Raw genomic sequence first — 18,972 nt, 5'->3', positions numbered from 1 at the left:
GGTCTTCATGGCTGGGCTACTGCCACTCTCACCGGAACACTAACGGGTGACACATGCCCCACAGCTCCGCCACTTACACCTAAGATCAAAGCATGTGTCCGGGCAAGGTGGAGGAGGGGGTTGTTTTACACTCTAGTGTCCCCCCACCCTGTCATTGACACCAATATGATATGTTCTGTCTGTGGGACCAAATGTGGAAGCACCTGTCCTCTCTGGTGCTGGGCTTAACATAAGCAATAATGCAGCGTAGGTCAACTGTTTCAACTTGACAAGTCCCCCTTCAGATTTTATTGATTTATTTCCCATCTGGATGTGAAGTCAGCTCAGATAACATATGGCACACTGTGGCAGATAACACCCTCTTAGGCCTCACTCCCCCCATCTGAGATACCTACTGCAGCCCTCATCCTCCACATACAACACCCATTCTGCCAGTCACATTCTGTTAAAGGTCCCCAAAGCACACACATCCCTGAGTCGCTCCTCTTTTCAGTTGACTGCAGCTAGCGACTGGAACGAGCTGCAAAAAACACTCAAACTGGGCCGTTTTATCTTCATCTCTTCATTCAAAGACTCAATCATGGACACTCTTACTGACAGTTGTGGCTGCTTCCAGTGATGCATTGTTATCTCAACCTTCTTGCCCTTTGTTCTGTTGTCTGTGCCCAATAACGTTTGTACCATGTTTTGTGCTGCTGCTGTACCATGTTGTGTTGCTACCATGTTGTCATGTTGTGTTGCAAGCATACAGTGTTTTCATGTGTTTCTGCCTTGCTATGTTGTTGTCTTAGGTCTCTCTTTATGTAGCGTTATGGTATCTCTCTTGTATTTATTTGATTTATCCCCGCCCCCGCAGGAGGCCTTTTTCCTTCTGTTAGGCCGTCATTGTAAATAAGAATTTGTTCTAAACTGACTTGCCTAGTTAAATAAAGGTTAAATAAGCAATACATAGACACAATTCAGCTTGATTGTAGATAATCGAGAGATGCGCAAGACTCAAATTAGATATGAATCAGTGCAGTCACAGTCAAAACTATCCATCTCAACATTTTGGTGGAAATCCTCAATGGAAAATGAGTAAATAAATGGAAACTGGATTGCAGTGGTTTGGAAGTATCCAACAACTTTCAACTGAGAATCCCTGAAGTATCTTACATTATGTGGAATAATTGACCTCATCCATCACAGTTTGGTGAAATACTCTGTGATTAGTTTCCATCTCTCAAAGAAAGAGAGATATAGAGGGTAGGGAGAGGTGGGGGGCTGGCAGGGCAAAGACAGGAAATCCCAATGCAACCTGAACTTCTTCTACATAGTTCTACATAGTTCTACCAGAGTAGGCTGTTGTAGCAATCCTCCACCCCCTCCATCCTGCCTCTCAACCAACCTCTAACACGATATATTGCGGCACTGTGACCCCCCCCCCCCCCCCCCCCCCCCACACACACACACACACACACACAACAGAGAGAGAGAGAGAGACAGAGAGAGAGAAAGAGAGACATATACAAACTCCAGCAGTTCACTCACAGGCCATTACTCAGCAGTGGGGCGGGGGATCAAAAGCTCAGGGTTCCCCAATGTCTCCCTGCACAGTCCCACTGTGGTTAGGTCTGAGACAGATAGGCACCACTTCTAAACAGAGCCCCCAGATGCCAAAAAAAACTCCAGTACACTGTACACCAATAGTGTACACCAATAGTGTACACACAGACACACACACACACACACACACACACACACACACACACACACACACACACACACACACACACACACACACACACACACACACACACACACACACACACTTCCTGTTTCCCTGCACAAATTCCTTACGGGAGGAAAGTTATCCGTGACACATTGAAGCCTTTCTCTTCCACAGATTTGCCCGGCTCTTTCTTACATTCCACGGCAGTAATTCTCCACACAGTATTCCTACTATCACTTGTTCATTGAGGGTGCATATGCTCTTCATGTGACTCCAATGAAGACAGCTCTGTAAAAACACTTGACAGAAACCCTGCTCTGTTCTCTGTATCCTTGTTTTATAGTAATACTAATTTCCAAATGCTAATTTCAAATCAGAGATTGTAAATGAGTGCAGTACAGGTCAAAGAAAAAACACTGAAACATTTTGAGGAAAAAGTACAGATGGAAAATACGTTTTTGGAATCAATCTGATTTCCTGTATGTCGTGCTGAGATCTCATGCAGAGTCAGGTCCTCCAAAAGCACAGCAAGGTTTTTCCTGATGAACCGAGTGCTATGGAAGTGGCAAGTGTGAGAGGACAGGGTTGGGGGATGGATAAGGCACCTTGCAACAGCTGGTCTGAATTATCCGGAGGGGTCGAGGGTGGAGGGGAAGGGGTGGTGGGTACAGAGACTCCTGGCGCCAAGATCGGGGCAGCAGGTCAGGGAGGATGATGATTACCAAAATACAAACGGGCAGCCGTACCCTGGAGAGCACGGGGTGTTCTTGGCTCAGAGAATCCCAGCTAGATGACTGCTGCGGTGGAGCGACGAGGACAAGACAAGGACAGGGACAGGGGGCTCCTACTCCGACTTCCTATCAGATAACCCCTTCCTTTCCAAATGACAGCCCAAAAGAAACCTATTGAAAGTGGAAAGACTATTTCTAAGAGTTGCCATTTTATTAGATGAAAAGTTGTGTAGTTCCGTAACCGTACAGTTAGTGTGATAATTTCACCCACATGTTGTTATTGCCCACACAAGCTTGGCATGTTACTGGTGTGGGATAAAATGACTGGATGCCTGTTTTCTATTCTTAAGGTGTAATGTAGGTTTTTATAAGAACACATTTACAATATCATCTTCACAAGCTCTGTAGTATGGATCAGAAGCAGGGTTTTGTAAATCTGGTTTATCAATAGAAACCTGGTAACACTGCTGTTTGCAACACACTGTTTGTTTATCTGTCACATGTCTGTCCTCAGGTCATTTGTGATGACCAGACCAGTCAACTGATTATTGACGTCATGGCAGAGCATGGATCCCTCTGCTGGCAATTTGTTTATTTGCATCCCCATTAGCTTCTGTAGAAGCAGCAGCTCCTCTTGCAGGGGTCCAAAAGCAGCGTACTGCTGCCACAAGCCTTCATCATTACAGTCAGAGAATTCAGAGGTGGAGGAGCCCTATTTGGAGGGATTAGGGTAAGAGTTGAGCCAGGGTTGAAAATAAGGCTATGGTTATGGCTAAACCAGGATGTGGACATGAAGCTAGGGTTAGGGTTATGGCTAAATTGGGGTGTGGACATGAAGCTAGGGTTAGGATTATGGTTGAGGTTATGGCTTGGGTTAGGGTTGAAATGGGGTGTTGACATGAAGTTAGGCTTAGGGTTATTTCTTTTTTTTTCAGTCCATTGAATGATATTGAATATATGAAATGTACATTTCTGAATTGCACATACGGTATGTGGTTATTATAGTTGTAACACTTGCACCTCCATACTTGCCGTAGTTGTGCCGCAGAGCATCATGGGGGTTTGCATGTGTTGTAGTTGATCACGTTCTAGATAAATGGTTGGGCTGAATTTCTGTCTTCTGTTTCATCATTATTGATTTGTTATTAAAAAAAAAGTGGTTCTGAAACCCACAGTATGGTTGTCTGGTCTACTTTTAGACTACAGGCATCTCAATATTCGCATCACTGGACATTCATAAGAAGATCCATACAACACCCCCAAGGAGAACTGTGCTAAATACAAAACATCACTGTCACAAACCAAAATGTGTAATGGATGGATGGATGGATGGATGGATGGGTGGGTGGATGGGTGGATGGGTGGATGGGTGGGTGGATGGCTGGATGGATGGATGGATGGATGGATGGATGGCTGGATGGATGGATGGATGGATGGATGGGTGGATGGGTGGGTGGGTAATTGAATGAATGGTGGTTAATAAAAATAATTATGTGGTTAGCCCCTTGTTGCAATTAGAGGGCGACATTGTTGCTGTAGACGGCAGCATTATTCCAGTAGAGGGCAGCATTGTTGCAGTAGAGGGCAGCATTGTTGCGGTAGAGGGCAGCATTATTCCAGTAGAGGGCAGCATTGTTGCAGTAGAGGGCAGCATTGTTGCAGTAGAGGGCAGCATTGTTGCTGTAGACGGCAGCATTATTCCAGTAGAGGGCAGCATTGTTGCAGTAGAGGGCAGCATTGTTGCTGTAGACGGCAGCATTATTCTAGTAGAGGGCAGCATTGTTGCGGTAGAGGGCAGCATTGTTGCAGTAGAGGGAAGCATTTCATTTTCAAATTCTTATTTCCAATGACCCAGGACGACGCTGGGCCAATTGTGTGCCGCCCTATGGGACTCCCAATCACGGACGGTTGTGATACAGTCTGCATTGTTGCAGCAGACTGAGTCTACAAAAAGGATATTAGCTGTTCAGTCTCCTGCTTTTCTTTCTGCTAACTTGTCATACGGCTGGCTGCATTCAGAACTAATCTGTTAGGCTGTATGGTTATTAATTCAAATACAAGTTTGACAAATCAAATGAGATAGATGACCTTTTACCTTTCATGCGTCACGCTCTCAACAGGTAAAATAACACAAAGTTCTCCTTGAACAGGACACAAATCTTTACTGTCACTCAAGAAAACAATTGACCGTAAATGTTTAAAGGATAATGTAATGTGCTATTGTGTGCTATATTGTGTATTGAGACACACTTCTATCAGTGTTTGTTCAACTGTCTGGCCTGATGCCAGGAAGTAACACTTCTCAGGATGCCAACTGATCCTAATGTTACACCTCAGGGGATGTCACCTGCTGCTGCTGGCTACTGGGACATCACACAGCTCCTCCAGACCTCTACACACAGAACAGACAGAGTATAGAACAGAGTATAGCTCTGGTAAAGCTTAGATTCATTGTTTACCACTGGCAGAAGCTGAATTATTTCACAGAACCAGGGAAGCAGTGTTGTTGTGATCATTGACAAAATCAAATAAATTGTGTTAAGGTGCCCCCTGCTGGCTAGACCACTAACATGACAGGAGTCAATCTGTCAACCAGTTGTGTTAGTAACATCTCGTGGACAGATTCTGGGAAGTAACAAACTTTCATGAGAATTTTGCATCTAGAAAACCGAGATTATGTTGTTAATCATCATAGATAGATAGATTACTGTTAGGGTGGCATTAGCTTTAGCAACATTCCTGAAATCCTGGCTGGATGTTTTCAGGAATTGTGAGGGAATATGCAGGGGAACCTGGAATCCTCCAACCAGGATTTCTAGAAAACCAGGGAATTTTTGGAAAGTTACCAGAATTTTGCAAACCTAATTACTGTAAAGTATTACATCAACCTCCAAAATAGTTAATATGTGCTATCTGTTCCAGAATTACATAAAGAGATATTACTTAACCAGCCTCATCAGTGGGCTGAATTGCCGGGACACACTGATCATCATGGTGTAAAAAAAATCAACCCCTCTGCTTGAAACTGAAATTCACAGTTTGACAACTTTGTTCAGACTGCTGCGGCTGGTGTAAATGTAAATGTGTGTGTGTGTGTGCTAGCGTGCGTGTGTGGGTGCATATACAAGTATGCGGGAATAGGTCAGGACTTGGAGACTGTGTAAACTGTGAAAGAGACCCTGTGCACCAGTCACACATCCCTGTTGGTTTATGGTTTGACACTGGCCCACTGGCATACCTCTTATTGTCACCAGAGATTTCATATCTCATATCAAAACACCATAGTGGCCAAATCCCTATCTCAGGTCTGTGTAGCCACCTGTACCCCATGGGCCTGTTTAAAGGATCCCCAGGGGCCCCAGAGGCACGCCTGCCTGCTTGTAAAATAGGTGAAGATGCGTCTACCCTGACAATGAGATGTCATATGGTAACATACTGCAGCTCTCACAAGCAGCCAGACAAATAGCCTCCAAGTCTATTGTAGGTCATGCAGAGCAACTGAAACCAAGGCCCACAGTACAGGACATATTTTTATATGTTAGGCTACTACTAAATCTCCAATATTATGGAAGATCATCTTTCGATACTTTCACATATTCATGCCCAAAATACACAAGACAAGTTGACAATAACTGAATTGTCATATAACATGCACAATACCAACAACAAGTGGACTACTCCTTGTTTTGGAACTTTTATAGTGTCCAGTGATAACTTGAGTAATATTTGTCTGTACTGTAAGTGTTTGCTTTGCCTTGTTCATCCCTCTCTTTTCTAGTCAGTCTCCGTGCGTAATGGGGAGGCTGGAACAGGCTTTCAGTGGGATCCCAGAGTGCGTTGGATTGTCTGCAGGGCTGTGATAAGGCAGCATGCCCATTGTCTCTGATGGGCCGCGAGGCTGAGCTATGCCTCCATGCTCCGGAAATAGAAAGACAGTTGAGGGCTACCATACCCCGGGCAAGGCCGGGCGCACAGACAGAGACTTAACACAATGAAAGAGATACCATTGTTTGGAGACGGGGTAATGGCAGAGGTACTGTATCTCAACCAAACAAGTTGCTAAAAGACTGATCATGTTATTGTTGCCTGTGTGGGCAATAGCTGCTCAGTAGGAGGTGGAATGGAGGGAGCTCTAACAGAGGAATGATTGAGGCTTTGGCCTGTGTGACCATCTTTTTGTCTCCTCTCTGACAAATTGATTGCTAAACTTGAGCTTCTACAGTTGATGCCAGCTTTTGTAGACAATCACTGGGCGATTACAGAAAAATGATAATCCAATCAAATGTAGAATAGAACATGTACGTCCACCACGGTGTCTATGCCGCTCGGTTTTGCTTATCTAGAATGGAAAAGTATGCGAGTGGATGCTGTATTCTTCTCACTAACAGAAAAGGGGAAGAGAGGGGAAAGGGGTGAGAGTTTGATCAACAGGTCTTACTTTTGTTATTGTGTAATTGTGTGCATGTGTGAGGTGGAGAGAGAGTAAGAGAGAGACAAAGAGCATGTGTGGTGTTTAACACTGCTGAATGTAGTACACTCGTAAATCTCAATCTCTTTGGATCCCTCTGTCTTAACCACATGGCATTCTGTGAACGAAGATCTAAAACAACTGTGGCCCTTCAGAACATCCCAGGTCTGATTCCTGGGATTCAGGTCTTGTCATGATGTCCCAGGTGACTACACTGGCTCTCCACATTGAGATCACCTTACTGTTGGTCCAGTAAACACACAAGCATACAGTCTATAATCAAAATATGGGCATTTTGGTAGAGTATTTTCAGGATGTAAGGAGAGCTGTTGTTTTCAGGACTCAGCTGTTGCATTGGGATGCAGTGTGGGCGGCACTACAGAGGCATGCTGGGAAGGTCCATGCTACACTACAGAACATTACATACAGTGTTCTAAAGCAACATCAGTGGACTTTGGAGATTAATCTCTCTCATTTGTTCATCATCATGCCAGCTTTTTTGTTTTACTCACACAGTACACAACACAGCCACCACTACTCTAAAGTGCACAGCAGGTTGGTGGCACCTTAATCAGGGAGAACGGGCTCGTGGTAATGACTGGAGCGGAGTTTGTGGAAGGGTAACAAATACATCAAACACGTGGTTTCATTTGAGTCATGCCATTCCATTTGCGCCGTTCCGGCCATTATTATGAGCCGTTCACCCCTCAGCAGCCTCATGTGCTAAAATGTCCTGAAATAGCTCTGGCCTGCTATATCTAACCGATGCCCAATAAAGTTTAAGCCATCAACGCAACACCTCTCGCCCTCCCATGGCAGGAGATAGTGCTATCAACAAAGATGGCTGCCTCTTAATCATAGATTTCCATGTAGGACTTTGTTTTCTCCTATCGTCACAATGGAGCCCTGCACTCTCACACATGAGAAGATTTTAACCCTGTAATTTGTGTACTCTCTCTGTTTGTACTGTGTCTTAAAATGTATCCCAATCACATTTTGGGCACTTCTTCAGTACTGCTGTGGCTACAGCACTGGAACATGAAAGTGTGCTACTGTGCCTGTTTAACAATTAGATATGTCTAACAATGAATCTTTCATTCAGAAATGCTGGACACTGGCTTTGTCTGTTCTGGGACACTTTGAAATGTGTTTATCTGTGTTTATTATGTGTCTGAATCAGAGAGGTGCTGGGGGCTGCCTTAATCAACATCCACGTCTTCGGCGCCCAGGGAACTGCCTTGCTCAGGGGCATTGGGCACAACATAATCCGAAAAACAATCAAAACAAACTGCAAACGCATCCAACAAGTTTGTAAGTGTCACAAGCTTGATGCAGTCATTGCGTGCTAGGAATATGGGACCATGTACTCGATAAGTGAATTTATCCAAATACTTATGACACCTTGAAATGGGAGGACAAGATACATAAAGTGCTTTCATTTCTAAAGGATAAAACAGATAAGTATGAAAATACCATCAAATAAACATCAAATAAAACATTTGATCTCAAATCCAAAATGCTGGATTATAGAGGCAGATTGAAAGTTATTTAGACAATTATTTAGAATAGATTTCAGGATGACACTTTTATAGACCTATCTGCTCAATTGCATTTTCTCTTTTTAAACAAATTAACAAATTCGCAGGGACCTTAAGCAGATGATCAATAAAAACGTATTGTGTTTCAGTCCAGCTAATAGCAATTACGCATTTTCATCCTGCATCAAGTAGATTGTGGTTCCACAGCTAACAATGACTCCAACGTGTAAAAAGCACGCTCAATCATATTGTATTTCTGTCTACCACATCTCCATATGTACCCTACATAAAATAACACAGCTATAAAATAGCCCTCGAGTTAACCCAACGATAAAAACGTTGCGTTCCTTTTGTGTCAATTGAGACACGAGGTCACCACCAATAGGCGATGGAGGAGGTGGCATATGCTAATTAGGGACGGATCTACTCTGACAGTGACCTTGAGAAAGAGAATAAAACGCGCACAAACCTCTCATAATAGTAATCCTGTTTTGAGCACCCTGAGGTCAGTTTACAACTTCCAACTCGTCTGTTTTTGTTGTTGTTTTTGTTGTTTTTGTCACTACGCACCGGTACCATATCCATGTGTAGTTGTTTCTCATGTTTAATTTTTCATACAATATATTTATTCTTGCTATAAAAAAATATCTTGATATTTCTGTTCTGCTAAAACAACTTTTTCGTATATTGTCAATAATGGATATACTCGTTATATTACGCGCGAATTGTACATTTTGATGTCTTCACTATACATCTACAATGTATAAAATAGTAAAAATTAAGAAAAACCCTTGAATGGGCAAAAAATGTAACAAAATAATACATAGGAGTTTGATAAATCTCTCCTGTCAGTGCGTCGGGTGGGTCTGCGTTTGGAGTTGCCAGTGCCATCATGTCCTGCTTTGATGCGAATAAGTTCGGAGAGGCTGGTCCTTTTCTACGAAAAACTGATCTGGAGTTGCTGGCTGCGCGAATCTTCTAATTTGATGGTAAAACGCCAGCATGGGTTCCAGACGAAAAGGAGGCTTACATTGAGGATAAGAACAAGCAGCTCGACGGAGACAATGTTATCGTTGAGACCAAAGATAGAAGAAGGGTGAGTGCTGCGCTCAGGGATTTGACACTACAGTTGACACACAATCAGAAAATATTACCATGCATCAACCCTTAATTTCTTTGCAAGTGTTTATAGATATAATAAAATACTACTAATAAATATAATATAGTCATTTATTCTGATACATCATTATGAGTTGTTTTTAGGAATAAAATGGTATAGTTTGCAGTGACTGAATATGATATGAAAACATAACCAGAATATATATGACGACAGAAGCAGACCTCCCCAGTTCACCCTTGCCCAATGCCCCAGTCTCACTGCATTGCCTCTTCCACCTTCCTCTCCCCAGCTCTACAGTCTCTTACAGTGAAAGAGGAGAACATCCAGCAAATTAATCCTCCTAAATTTGACATGATAAAGGACATGGCCATGCTGACACACCTAAACAAGGCATCTGTGCTCTGTCAATTATCTACAGTACACACCTGCTCATTCAAGGGATAAAAAAAAAAAAAAATTATTACTATTTTCTACATTGTAGAATAATTGTAAAGACATCAAAACTATGAATAACACATATGGAATCATGTAGAAACCAAAAAAGTGTTAAACAAGCCACCCTTTGCCTTGATGGCAGCTTTGCACACTTGGCATTCTCTCAACCAGCTTCATGAGGTAGTCACCTAGAATGCATTTCAATTAACAGGTGTGCCTTGTTAAAAGTTAATTTGTGGAATTTCTTTCCTTCTTAATGCGTTTGAGCCAATCAGTTGTGTTGCGACAAGGTAAGGGTTATGGCAAGAACAGCTCAAATAAGCAAAGAGAAACAACAGTTTCTTCAAGTGCAGTCACAAAAACATCAAGCGCTATATGAAACTGGCTCCCATGAGGACCACCAAAGGAAAGGAAGACCCAGAGGTATCTCTGCTGCAGAGGATACGTTCATTAGAGTTACCAGCCTCAGATATTGCAGCCCAAATAAATGCTTCACAGAGTTCAAGTAACAGACACATCTCGACTTCAACTGTTCAGAGGACACTGTGTGAATCAGGCCTTCCTGGTCAAATTTCTGCATAGAACACTACTAAAGGACATAAATAATAAGAAGAGAATTGCTTGGTCCAGGAAACACAAGCAATGGAAATATATCCTTTGGTCTGATGAGTCCAAATTTGAGATTTTTGTCTCCAACCGCTGCGTCTTTGTGATACGCAGAGTAGGTGACCAGATGATCTCCTCATGTATGGTTCCCACTGTGAAGCATGGAGGAGGAGTTGTGATGGTGTGGGAGTGCTTTGCTGGGGACAATGTCAGTGATTTATTTAGAATTCAAGGCTCACTTAACCAGCATGGCCACCACAGCATTCTGCAGAGATATGCCATCCCATCTGGTTTGCGTTTAGTGGGACTATCATTTGTTTTTCAACAGGACAATGACCCATACCTCCAGGCTGTGTAAGGGTTATTTGACCAAGAAGGAGAGTGATGGACTAACAAACTCCAGACAGTAATGGAATATGACTTGACTAAAGTAAAGCTTTACCAAAATACATGGTGACGTAGCACTACACTACACGTAGCACGTACACAAGCTTTTTGTAACAGCTTATTCGGTATCATATCTGAACAGATCAAGAGAATCAGTTCATGCTCATTTAACCTTTAGTTAACTAAGAACACATTCTTATTTACAATGACAGCCTACCAGGGAAGAGTGGGTTAACTGCCTTGTTCAGGGGCAGAACAAAATATGTTTACCTTGTCAGCTCGGGGATTTGATCCAGCTGCCTTTCAGTTATTGGCTCAATGCTCTAACGATTAGGCTACCTGCCGCCCCACCAATCACATAATTAAATCCATGTCAGAATGTTTTGCTGTAATTACTGTTACAGTATACCCTGTATAGTTTGCTGATATTTCACATACTACTACTAAAGCAGAAGTAAGTTGTGACATTCACCTTGTCACTGTATGATAAATCTTACAGTATTCAGCATCCAAACACAGCCACTGTTAAAGCATTTTTCTACAAAACAATATATACAGTTGAAGTCAGTTTACATACACTTATGTTGGAGTCATTAAAACTCGGGGGGTGGCAGCATCATGATGTGGGGATGCTTTGCTGCAGGAGGGACTGGTGCACTTCACAAAATAGATGGCATCATGAGGAAGTAAAATTATGTGGATATATTGAGGCAACATCTCAAGACATCAGTCAGGAAGTTAAAGCTTGGTTGCAAATGGGTCTTCCAAAGGGACAATGACCCCAAGCATACTTCCAAAGTTGTGGTAAAATGGCTTAAGGACAACAACGTCAAGGTAATGGATTGGCCATCACAAAGCCCTAACCTCAATCCTATAGAACATTTTTGGGCAGAACTGAAAAGGTGTGTGCGAGCAAGGAGGCCTACAAACCTGACTCGGGTACACCAGCTCTGTCAGGAGGAATGGGCCAAAATTCACCCAACTTATTGTGCAAAGCTTGTGGAAGGCTCCCTGAAACGTTTGACCCAAGTTAAGCAATTTAAAGGCAATGCTACCAAATACTAATTGAGTGTATGTAAACTTCTGACCCACTGGGAATGTGATGAAAGAGATAAAAGCTGAAATAAATAATTCTCTACTATTATTCTGACATTTCACATTTTTTAAACAAAGTGGTGATCCTAACTGACCTAAGACCATTTTTACTAAGATTAAATGTCAGGAATTGTGAAAACGGAGTTTAAATGTATTTGGCTAAGGTGTATGTAAACCTCTGACTTCAACTGTATATATATATATATATATTGTGGCAGACCAGGGGGTTTGGTCAAGACGTTTTACACAGATCAGACACGGACAGAGTATGATTAGCTCGGTTTCAAGGGTGTTTATTAAATAATAAATCAAAAGAAAAGGAAAGGTCTCCCCCATGAGACCCTCCCCGGGATACTGTCTTCTGGGCTCTGGGTCTTGCTGTATCCTGTTTGGCACACAAACTCCCTCGGGCACCGTCTCCAACTGCACAGAAGTCACCTTACTTCCCCCAGTCCCCCAGTCCTCCCCTTACTGCTCAAAAAAATAAAGGGAACACTAAAATAACATCCTATAACACATCCTAGATCTGAATGAATGAAATATTCTTATTAAATACTTTTTTCTTTACATAGTTGAATGCAAAAATACAAAAAAATACAAAAATTATCAATGGAAATCAAATTTATCAACCCATGGAGGTCTGGATTTGGAGTCACACTCAAAATTAAAGTGGAAAACCACACTACAGGCTGATCCTACTTTGATGTAATGTCCTTAAAACAAGTCAAAATGAGGCTCAGTAGTGTGTGTGGCCTCCACGTGCATGTATGACCTCCCTACAACGCCTGGGCATGCTCCTGGTGAGGTGGCGGATGGTCTCCTGAGGGATCTCCTCCCAGACCTGGACTAAAGCATCCGCCAACTCCTGGACAGTCTGTGGTGTAACGTTGCATTGGTGGATGGAGTGAGACATGATGTCCCAGATGTGCTCAATTGGATTCAGGTCTGGGGAACGGGCGGGCCAGTCCATAGCATCAATGCCTTCCTCTTGCAGGAAATGCTGACACACTCCAGCCACATGAGGTCTAGCATTGTCTTGCATTAGGAGGAACCCAGGGCCAAACGCACCAGCATATGGTCTCACAAGGGGTCTGATGATCTCATCTCGGTACCTAATGGCAGTCAGGCTACCTCTGGCGAGCACATGGAGGGCTGTGCGGCTCCCCAAAGAAATGCCACCCCACACCATGACTGACCCACCGCCAAACCGGTCATGCTGGAGGATGTTGCAGGCAGCAGAACGTTCTCCACGGCGTCTCCAGACTCTGTCACGTCTGTCATGTGCTCAGTGTGAACCTGCTTTCATCTGTGAAGAGCACAGGGCGCCAGTGGCGAATTTGCCAATCTTGGTGTTCTCTGGCAAATGCCAAACGTCCTGCACTGTGTTGGGCTGTAAGCACAACCCCCACCTGTGGACGTCGGGCCCTCATACCACCCTCATGGAGTCTGTTTCTGACCGTTTGAGCAGACACATGCACATTTGTGGCCTGCTGCAGGTCATTTTGCAGGGCTCTGGCAGTGCTCCTCCTGCTCCTCCTTGCACAAAGGCAGCGGTAGCGGTCCTGCTGCTTTGTTGTTGCCCTCTTACGGCCTCCTCCACGTCTCCTGATGTACTGGCCTGTCTCCTGGTAGCGCCTCCATGCTCTGGACACTACGCTGACAGACACAGCAAATCTTCTTGCCACAGCTCGCATTGATGTGCCATCCTGGATGAGCTGCACTACCTCAGCCACTTGTGTGGGTTGTAGACTCCGTCTCATGCTACCACTAGAGTGAAAGCACCGCCAGCATTCAAAAGTGACCAAAACATCAGCCAGGAAGCATAGGAACTGAGAAGTGGTCTTTGGTCACCACCTGCAGAACCACTCCTTTATTGGGGGTGTCTTGCTAATTGCCTATAATTTCCACCTGTTGTCTATTCCATTTGCACAACAGCATGTGAAATGTAAGTTGTTTAAGTATTCCATTTATTTTTTTGAGCAATGTATTATTTTTATGTGTTACATCTCAAGATGTGAAAACAGGAGTTTTTTGGTACTCGTTTTTGTTTCAGAGAGAACATTCTGGTATTTTTCCCACACTCCTATAGCGGAGAATCCGGTGCTGGCAAAACTGCCAACCCAAAACGTGTCATTCAGTATTTTGCCATTGTAGCAGCTCTTGGGGAAGCAGCTGCTAAAAAAGGAGTAAGGTCAATATGGCATTGCGAATTTTTGTTTCCCTCCCCCTTTTAAAAATGTTTTGTTGTTTTTTTTCATAAGAACTCGCTCAATGTTTTCCCTCTTCCTTTATGGTGTCTTGGTCATACTCCATCATTGAGCATCTAAACAGTGAATGTACATTTTCATTCTTACTGTCCTTTGTGGCTCAAAGTCTGCTCTTATTTGTCATGTGTACAGCCCTCTTTTGTTACTGCTTGTTATCTTTCAATTATTTTAATGATTTTTTTTATTCATTCAATTCTTACAATTTCCCTTTTTGAAATCGTCTGTTGTTATTAACATCGTTACAGCCCCATCTACATTTTCTTCTCACTCCCTATTTAGATTTTCCTCTTTAAACCTTTTGTAAAAATTGATAAAGTTTAAAGAGGAAAATCTAAATCAAAAATCTAAATAGGGAGTGAGAAGAAAATGTAAATGGTGGGGCTGTAACGATATTAATAACAACCGACTGTTTCAAAAAGGAAAGTTTTGTATTTTTAATACATTTACAAAAAAAAACAGTTTTTGCATTGTGTGTAGATTGATGAGGGACAAAAACAATTGAATCCATTTTAGAATAAGGCTTTAACGTAACAAAATGTGGAAAAAGTCAAGGGGTCTGAATACTTTCCGAATGCACCGTGTGATTTATTGTTTATTTGATTTAACTATGATTTCTTTTCTTTTAGATATTCTGGAAAATCCAGAGTGATATTTCAATAACCTGGGGAGAGGAGCTACCATATCTACTATCAGATCATGTCTCAGAAGAAACCAGAACTTATTGGTAAATTAGGATCAAATCCAATACTACTCAGAAAGTACTGCAGTGTTTGTTGACCCAATCACATGAGTTTTGATTGACTAAGATCGTCTCCTCCACAGGCTGAAGGCACTGAAAGTAAGGGGGACTACCAATTTGAGACATTGCACAAAAGTGGACTGACTATTGTCTAATAGTCAAGACATACATAGAGACCAGATCAGGACCATATACATTGTAGCCTCCAACCAACAGATTGTTATGCTTGTGTGTGTCTCATCATTAACATCTTTTGTATGTTTGTCCAGGTGCTGACAAAGCCTCCTCCCTAATGGAAGTCAGTTCAGCTGACCTCATCAAGGGGCTCCTGCACCCCAGTGTGAAGGTGGGGAACGAGTAAAGGTACAGAGCGTCGAACACCCCCACGTAGTCAAAGGACATTAATCAACTGCATCTGTACGGTAAATGTAGGTTAATTTGTGTTAATTTAGCTCCGTGATTAGCATTCCAGCAGGGATAGGTTCTTAATATTAAATCAATCAAATACTCAACACATCACAGACCATAGAATCTGCTATCCAAGCAACAGGGAGTACCCATGCGAATGACAGCTGCGTACCCTGTGTGTGCCGTGTGTGTGTGTGCATACACCTTAGCCAAATGCATTTAAATTCAGTTTTTCACAATTCCTGACATTTAATCCCAGTACAAATTCCCTGTCTTAGGTCAGTTAGGATCACCACTTTGTTTTAAGAATGTGAAATTTCAGAATAATTGAAGAGAGAATTAGTTATTTCAGCTTTGATTTATTTCATCACATTCCCAGTGGGTCAGAAGTTGACATACACTCAATTAGTATTTGGTAGCATTGCCTTTAAATTGCTTAACTTGGGTCAAACGTTTTAGGTAGCCTTCCACAAGCTTCCCACAATAAATTGGGTGAATTTTGGCCCGTTCCTCCTGGCAGAGCTGGTGTAACTGAGTCAGGTTTGTAGGCCTCCTTGCTCGCACATGCTTTTTCAGTTCTGACCCCACATTTTCTATAGGATTGAGGTCAGGGCTTTGTGATGGCCACTCCATTACCGTGACTTTGTTGTCTTTATGCCATTTTGCCACAACTTTGGAAGTATGCTTGGGGTCATTGTCCATTTGGAAGACCCATTTGTGACCAAGCTTCAACTTCCTGACTGATGTCTTGAGATGTTGCTTCAATATATCCACATAATTCTACTTCCTCATGACGCCATCTATTTTGTGAATTGCACCAGTCGCTCCTGCAGTAAAAAAAAACATCACAACAAGATGCTGCCACCCCCGTGCTTCACGGTTGGGATTGTGTTCTTCGGCTTTCAAGCCTCCCTCTTTCTCCTCCAAACATAATGATGGTCATTATGGTCAAACAGTTCAATTTTTGTTTCATAAGACCAGAGGACATTTATCCAAAAAGTACAAACTTTGTTACCATGTGCAGTTGCAAACCGCAGTCTAGCTTTTTATGGCTGTTTTGGAGCAGTGGCTTCTTCCTTGCTGAGCGGCCTTTCAGGTTATGACGATATAGGACTCGTTTTTACTGTGGATATAGATACTTTTGTACCTGTTTCCTCCAGCATCTTCACAAGGGCCTTTGCTGTTGTTCTGATTTTCCCTTTTCGCACCAAAGTATGCTCATCTCCATGAGACAGAACGCGTCTCCTTCCTGAGCAGTATGATGGCTGTGTGGTCCCATGGTGTTTATACTTGCGTACTATTGTTTGTACAGACGAACGGGGTACCTTCAGGCGTTTGGAAATTGCTCCCAAGGATGAACCAGACTTGCGGAGGTCTTCAATTATTTCTTTAGATTTCCCCAGGATGTCAAGCAAAGAGGCACTGAGTTTGAAGGTAGGCCTTGAAATTCATCCACAGATACACCTCCAATTGACTCAAATGATGTCAATTAGCTTATCAGAAGCTTCTAAAGCCCTGACATCATTTTCTGGAATTTTCCAAGCTGTTTAAAGGCACAGTCAACTTAGTGTATGTACATTTCTGACTCACTGGAATTGTGATACAGTGAATTATAACTGAAATAATCTGTTTGTTAACAATTGTTGGAAAGATTACTTGTGTCATGCACAAAGTAGATGTCCTAACCGACTTGCCAAAACTATAGTTTGTTAACAAGAAATTTGTGGAGTGGTTGAAAAACGAGTTTTAATGACTCCAACCTAAGTGTATGTAAACTTCTGACTTCAACTGTATATGGTTGGGTGCTGTAGGTTAACTATTCCGTTGAAGCTCTGGCCAAAGCCACTTACTGCCGGCCGCATGTTGACATGGCTGATGGGACGCATTAACAAGACCCTGTACAAATCCCTGCCTTGCCAGTTCTTCATAAGAGTGCTGGAAATAGCTGGCTTTGATTTTTGTTGTAGGTCTATCCACGCCACAGTTTTCACAGGGTGATATCTTTTGAGGCAATTCACAAACAAACATCTTTCTACCTGAATCTTTCACTGCTAGTTAGCAGAAAACAGATGGTTCGTCATTTGGGTGTGGTCTGTTAATGTTTACATAATTTTTCAGCAACGTATCACAAGACTAAAATCTGAAGTGCTTTATGCATTCTTAAAATCCAAGGATTTTATTCCACTCTATATGTAGGCCGTCATTGTACATAATTTGTTCTTAGCTGACTTGCCTAGTTAAATAAAGGTTAAATAAAAAATATTATTACAAAAATATGCTTATTCTGAACCCATGTCCCTTTCATTTCAGCTCAACAGCTTTGAGCAGCTGTGCATCAACTTCCCCAATGGGAAACTGCAACAGTATTTCAACCACCACATGTTCATCCTGGAGCAGGAGGAGTACAAACAGGAGGGCATTGAGTGGACCTTCATGGACTTCTGGCTCAACCTACAGGCTGGCATTGACCTCATAGAGAAGGTATGGGGAACAACCACTTCTCAAAGACATTGCACTGACATCCCACCTCAGATGAGGTATTGAACCTAAGGATGTGTTTGCTTGCTGGTATGTTTTATGATAAGAATCTGTATCTGTTTGCAGGATTTGTTTTATGTATTGTACTGTATTTGATTGCATGATGCATCTCAGATTCACAATCTGTACTGTATGTTAAGTTGAGCCTTGTTTCTCCAGCCCCTGTGGGATCATGTCCATCCTTGAAGATGAGTGCATGTCACAGGAAGGCCAAAAAGATCATCAACCACCCGAGCCTGTTCACCCCGCTACCATCCAGAAGGCGAGGTCAGTACAGGGGCATCAAAGCTGGGAACGAGAGACTGAAAAATAGCTTCTATCTCAAGGCCATCAGACTGTTAAACAGCCATCACTAACACAATGAGGCTGCTGCCTACATACAAATCATTGGCTACTTTAATAAATGGATCACTAGTCACTTTAATAATTCCACTTGAATGTTTACATATCTTGCATTACTCATCTCATATGTAAATGCTGTATTTTATACCACCTATTGCATCTTGCCTATGCCACTCGGTCATTGCTCATCCATATATTTATATGTATATATTCTTATTCCATTCCTTTACTTAGATTTGTGTGTATTAGGTAGATGTTGTGCAATTGTTAGATCACTTGTTAGATATTGCTGCACTGTCGGAACTAGAAGCACAAGCATTTCGCTACACTCGCAATAACATATGCTAACCATGTGTATGTGACCAATAAAAATTGATTGGATTTGTTCCCCAAGGCGACAGACGACAACTTTAAAGCCAAGTTTTACGACAACCATACTGGAAAGTCAGCTAACTTTCAGAAGCCACAACCTGATAAGAAGTGCATAGTGCCACTATGAGCTGATGCACCACACTGAAGTGGTAAGTATGTAACAATGGTATACTATTGTATTACTTTAGATAGTGTTATTTGATATAACTTCCATA

General features: G+C 42.5%; 1 long non-coding RNA gene across 1 annotated transcript; it reads left to right on the top strand.

Annotated features, from left to right (window-relative positions):
* The first annotated feature begins 8,844 nt into the window (after window positions 1–8,844).
* Window positions 8,845–18,948, top strand: LOC149976093 (uncharacterized). The gene is made up of 7 exons (XR_016488040.1): window positions 8,845–8,953; window positions 9,301–9,544; window positions 14,985–15,082; window positions 15,367–15,460; window positions 17,816–17,986; window positions 18,203–18,310; window positions 18,780–18,948. It is a non-coding gene; the product is annotated as an uncharacterized LOC149976093 (long non-coding RNA).
* Window positions 18,949–18,972: the final 24 nt, after the last annotated feature.

Source organism: Oncorhynchus mykiss, chromosome 17, assembly GCF_057628025.1.
Source record: "Oncorhynchus mykiss isolate SJ-2025 chromosome 17, ASM5762802v1, whole genome shotgun sequence".
Classification (NCBI taxonomy): domain Eukaryota; kingdom Metazoa; phylum Chordata; class Actinopteri; order Salmoniformes; family Salmonidae; genus Oncorhynchus; species Oncorhynchus mykiss.
Note: the sequence above shows the minus strand (reverse complement) of the source record. Positions and strands in the feature narration are given on the sequence as shown.